Here is a 5,645-nt window from a genome sequence, read left to right as displayed (position 1 = left end):
ACATGTAAGTTATGATGTACATATAGTGTTCCTTTCTATTCAGTTCTTTGCCTGTATGTTACTACCTTTGATTCAGTAGTATATGAACTGTATTTTAAGGGGTTCTTTCCATAGGGAAATGCAAGCCTTTCCATGTAGATTCCTTTTTAGATTTTTACTTTGAATGTGGACCTTCTAGTTATAGTTTTTATTTCTTTTTATGCAGCCCTGTGGAAAACCCTGTTTTAACTTTTCTTTTTCCAGAAGAACCACCAAACCTTTGGGTGTTTTTGGGGTGTTCCTGTTGTAACATCTACTCTATGTCACTTCTGGGAATTTATATTAATAACATCGTGTTTGAGAGACGTTTGATGTGAGAGAACTTATGCTTTCATTTCAATCTGTACATAAAACATTTAGCTCTTCTGGGACGTTTATAGGAAAGTGATAAGACCATTTGGGCTATTGTTAATATATGTTTGACACTCCTGTTCCATACAGTCCTATGGCTGTGGAGGTGGGTCATCCAATCTGCAGGGCTTTCTGTGGGCTGGATGACCTTACCTGTAGCATGTTATAGGCTGTTCTTTCTGTTTGAGCCTTGTGCCTTCTATTCATGCTTGAGGGTTTCAAACGGAATATTTGTAGATTTTCTGAGTTGAGAATGACTGCCATTAAAGATGCAGGGGGCTGTGTTCGGTGATCCTGGATGCTGCTTCACCTCATCTACTGTGATATCCCATAGCAACACGAAGGAAAAAGAAAGCCCTGCTGCTTTTCGGCATTTACGTTGCTTAATAAATGGTTGTTTTTGTGTTTCTATTGTGGTCAGAGTGTCAGTGTCCTATAGGGGCTTGATTCCGTAAAAGGAGCATTGTCCCAGAAAGGCACCATAAGGATCACAGTCACAGCTTGAAGGGCACAGAGCTTCCATCTTCACATCTGTTTACCCACAGTGCTCCATCACGTTCGCACCAGGGCTCTCGTTGATCCCAGACAGGCAGCTGGCAGAAAGCAGACTTCTCTGAGGTCTCTTTTGAGTCAGCTGGAGGCACATGGGCTGTCCTCCTTCTCCTCAGTCATGGCGTCAGTGCCAACAAAACAGCCCTGCAGTGCCCTGTGCTCCATAGGCTGGGGTCTCTCTCTGGGACCCTGTTCTCTGTAGCTCCAGTCCTCCCTAGGGACCTGTGGCTCCTGCCCACTGAGCCCTGCTGCTTGAGCTGTCCATGAGCCATTGTGTCTGGGTAGAGGAGGAAGTGGTGGTACATGGACCCAGAAGCACCCTCCCAAAGAGGCACAGCACAGGCCTTAGGGGCTCAGCCCAACTCATTAGTGGTGGCCACATGTTGTGAGCTCTAGAGGGCCTGGCACAGTGGGGGAAGGGAAGGATTCTCATCAGTGCTTCCCAGCACTGTGGGAGATGGGGACGGGGAGGTGGCTGAAGTGGGGGTGCTGTTGCACATAGGCCCCAGGGAGCCAGCAGGGGCAAACTGTACCTCGAGCCACAGCCACCACCTGGCAGTCTGGAACAGCATCTCAGACCTGGCAAATCAACTGCCCAGAGAAGTTATAGGAAGTGTTGTGTATGTGCAAGCATGTGTGCATTCACAAAGATGGTGTGAAGGGGAATGCTGGGGATGTGCACACAGCTCCTTGGTCTGTGTGCAGTGGATTGCACTGGGATTGCACAAATGGTTGGACTCAAATTTCCCTGCTCCAGATGCTGACCCCTGGGCCAACATGGCCAAGAAACATTTGGTGCCAGGTGCTCACCCTGGGAATCAGGTTGCGACAAATCTGCTCCCAATGAAGGTCTCCCCCCTTCCCTGGCTCCACAGGCATCAGCCTCAGCAAGAAGGTGTTGGGATCAGCCCAGTGTCAGGGATCAGGCCCCTAGCACAGGATGTTATCTCCTGCTTAAGGGCAACAGCCCCATATCACTGCAATGTGTCCTGAGAGAAAAGGCCAGGCCCAGGCTCTCCCCCAGCTGCCCCTGTACTGCTGCCCACTGTCCAGTCCTAGGTCTGCACTACAAAAGGCCAGGCTGTGACTTTTAGATACTCCTCTAAAGTCCCAACTCCTGGCACTGTCGAACAAGGTCATAATTTCAGCCCCCTGATCAGAATCATGTGGCCCTTGCCCTAGACTAGAAGGATAGTGCAACCCTCCCCTTTGCTAGTTTGACACCTCAGGATTTTCAGGCTTGTCCCAGCATTTCCCAGCCTATGAGATGAACAGCCCAGGCAGTGTGTTCACAGGTTCTCTCTAGGCTTCTCTGGACACAGGATCAGGTTCTCCATTTGTAACACACCCTGAGCGGGGGAGTCCCTGCTTGCTTTCCATCCCCAGGAGGCCTCCTGGCCAGCTACCCACATATTCAGCTTAGTCCTGGGCTCTGAGGATACCCAGGACCTCTGGTCACTAAAGAAATTGCCTTCTTCCCTCACCCTTTCACAACTGCTTCTTCTGTCCACCCTGATCTTTGCTCCAGGCACTGGCCCAGTCCTCCCACAACCTTAGTCTCTTCTCTTACTATCTCCCCCTCTCCAGCAAATGTTATCTTCTCTTCCTGCTGTTCCCTTTAGCACTGGGACTCTAGTTACTTCTTCCCCTGCAGCTCTGCTCCATTGTCAGCCTCCCAGCATTTCCATCTCAAGGGTGCTGAGGATCCATTCCTTGCAAAGGGGCTATAGGGGCTAAGCACCTCTCACTAGGAAAGCATGTGTCTACCCCCTGCCAGAACCGCCCTTTATGAGACTGGTTCTCATATTGGCTGATTCTCAGCCAATGATGCATTGGTAACACGTAGGGAGTGCACACGGGTGCACATGCACCCCTTGGAAGCACCAGCTGCAAAACCAGAAGCGCCACTGGAAGTGCACTTCCAGTTTCGCCACTGGCTCAGTGATTGGCTGCTGGGGGACCCCTCCATCGGTGATCTGGTGCCCTCCCAGACTCGGAAGGCACCAGTTGCCCATGCAATGAGGTATCAAAATCCAAATCAATGGGAAAGAGAGAAGGAGGATTGGTTGAGTAGGGCTCTGATGTCATACCACAACGCTGCTAGGAGCCATGTTTGGCTATTGAGTCACAAAGCCCTGGCACAAAGCATGTAGACACCCCAGTGGCTTGTGTCCCATGCTGGATCATGTTGCAGCTGCTCCTTGATGGCCCAGAGGTTGTGGAGTCTGTAAAGTCCAGAGCAAGTGCCTGCACCAAGGCTGGTGCCAGAAAGCCTTCTGGGGTGTGGGTGGGGTGGGTCCTGAACTCCTGGCTAGAAAGGACAGGGAGAGGGTAGATTCAGAGACAGCCTGGGATTGTAGAGGAAGGGAGGGGAGATCAAAGGAGGCGGGGAATGTCTCACCACACTGGGTGTCTGTACACGTGCGGGGAGGCTGCTCTCTTGCGCTGTAATTACAGTGTGTTGGAGTAGACTTGATTGAGTCTGCTGGAGAGTGCTATTTAGCGTGTCTCCAGCAGCCTCCATGTCTCGTGTATCAGCATCCCTGCACCTCAAAATGATGGTGGGAGTGCCTAAAGCTTCTTTGATGACCTTTATTTAAAGCCACTCTGCCGCCATTTTGCATCATGCGGATGCTGATACACAAAACCTGTGGGCATTCTAATTAGAGTAGCTCTTGGAGCTGTTCTAATTAAAGTGCCCGCCTACCCTGCCCCTGGAGCATGTGTACAAACACCCACTGAGATTAGTGGGAAGTAAGTGGGGTTCATTCTCCTTAACCTATTGGACAGGCCCATCCATTTCATCACTTCAATTTGGTCCCTATCCACGTGTAGGGATATCACTATTTCAAAGCCATCCATCTCTCCTTCCCAAACTCTAGCCCAGCTACTTTTCTTTTTACTTCTCTTTTTTTTTTCAGTCTGCCTGTTTAGTGATCTCCTCGAACTCTTCATCTAGATGAACTATTCATCTATCACCATCTCTAATCCTGACTCTGATCTGATGTCTGCCTGCTTGTCCCAGAGCTCTGAACCACCCTCTACCCAAACCCCAGATGCAGATGCCCCTTCTCTTCTCCAGCCCCATCTGGTCTGGGGTTGACAGCACTTTGAAGGCATTACTCACTGGAGGTGGGGAACTCAGTTTGTTCTCCTCCTTCTCAGTAGTTGGGGGCATTTGTTTAGAGGAGAGGGAAGTGGTGAGGTGTACAAAATTGACACAGAAGAGGAAGACAAAGGAAAGCAGAGGACTATCAATTAACAGGGAAGGTGAGTGATTGCCATGTGACTCAGAGAAGGTTGGAATGGCTTTATGAAAGTTATCTTGGTGTCATTAAGGATCTAGCTAAAGTTACCATGAAACCACTGGTAACTACATTTGAGAACACATGAAGAACGGGGAATATCCTAGAGTCTTGGAGAAGGGTAAACATGGTACCTGTCTTTAAAAAAGGCTGGGAAGTACAGACAGGATTCCCTAACTAGTTTCCCAGAAAGAGCAGACCAAATCATTAAGCCATCCATGTGTAAGAGTCTAGTAAAGAAGAAACTAGTAAAAGCAGCCAACAGTTTTGCTCAGACAAGATTGTGTCAAACCCATGTAATCTTTTTCTTTGATAGGAGAACCAGCCTCTTGATTAAGGGACAAGGAGCAGATATGACTTGACTTCTTCCAGCTGCTTGACACATTTCCACATGACAATGTCATAAGACAGCTAATGAGGTTGAGTACAGATGTTATCTGCAGCAGCAGGAAGGGGCACAAGTGGCTGAAAAATCCTCCTCAAGTCTTCATGAACAATTCTCTGTTACACTGGGAGGGTACTTTAGTTGGGTTCCCTCCAGGGTCTTTCCTGCTACCCACAGCTACATGTTTTATTTATTTATGCTAAGGAGGAGGGCTCAGGAAGGATGCAAATAAAGCATATGAACAATATTGAGTTGGGAGCAGATAGCAGAACTGTGGCGGCCAGGACTAGAGTTTCATCGGGCCTTGGCAAATTGGAAGGAGCCTCAAAACAAGAGGCTGGAATTTCATACGGAGAAGTGCATGGTGCAGCTGTTAGGAACCTGAATACTAAGAAGGCACTGATAGAAGACTGACCACGTTATGTTCACAGTACTCTTGAGGACTGCCTGAGGTATCTCTGATGTCTGGTTACGGCTCTTGAGTCACGAAACTCTGGCATATGGTAACTGGGTGACGGCCCCACCTGCCAGTCTGTTGTCCTTCAGTCTGAAATTGTTCGTGTTACAGAATACAAATAAACCGGAGAGGCTGAGGACAGGCTGAGAGGAACACTGATATCACAATACAATGTAGATGTATTTGACATGTGGGGAATGACAGTCAACCACACGGTCCTTTTCAGGCTCTTGTGGGCAGGTTTGTTTTCAAATACAAACTATCTGCCACAGAACACAAAGCCCAAATACCCATTCCAATGTTGAGAAGTGTTTGCAGGACTCCCTGGCCTAGGCTGTCCTTTGTTACCTTCTACTGCCACACTTTTTCCTCACTGACTACATTACCTGTACACCTCTCCTGGGAAGCTCTCTAAGCCTCCTAAATGTACCCCACCCTTATCAGTAGATCCTTCTTACCTGTTAACCAGCCTTACAGAGCTCCCTGTTTCTACTTTTATTTGGATTACGTGTGTGTTTATAGGTTGGCTACTGATAAAAGAGGCAAGAGACAGGTC

This window comes from Alligator mississippiensis, unplaced genomic scaffold (genome assembly GCF_030867095.1).
Source record: "Alligator mississippiensis isolate rAllMis1 unplaced genomic scaffold, rAllMis1 scaffold_122, whole genome shotgun sequence".
In the NCBI taxonomy this organism is placed as follows: Eukaryota; Metazoa; Chordata; order Crocodylia; family Alligatoridae; genus Alligator; species Alligator mississippiensis.
This window is presented reverse-complemented; position numbering follows the sequence as displayed.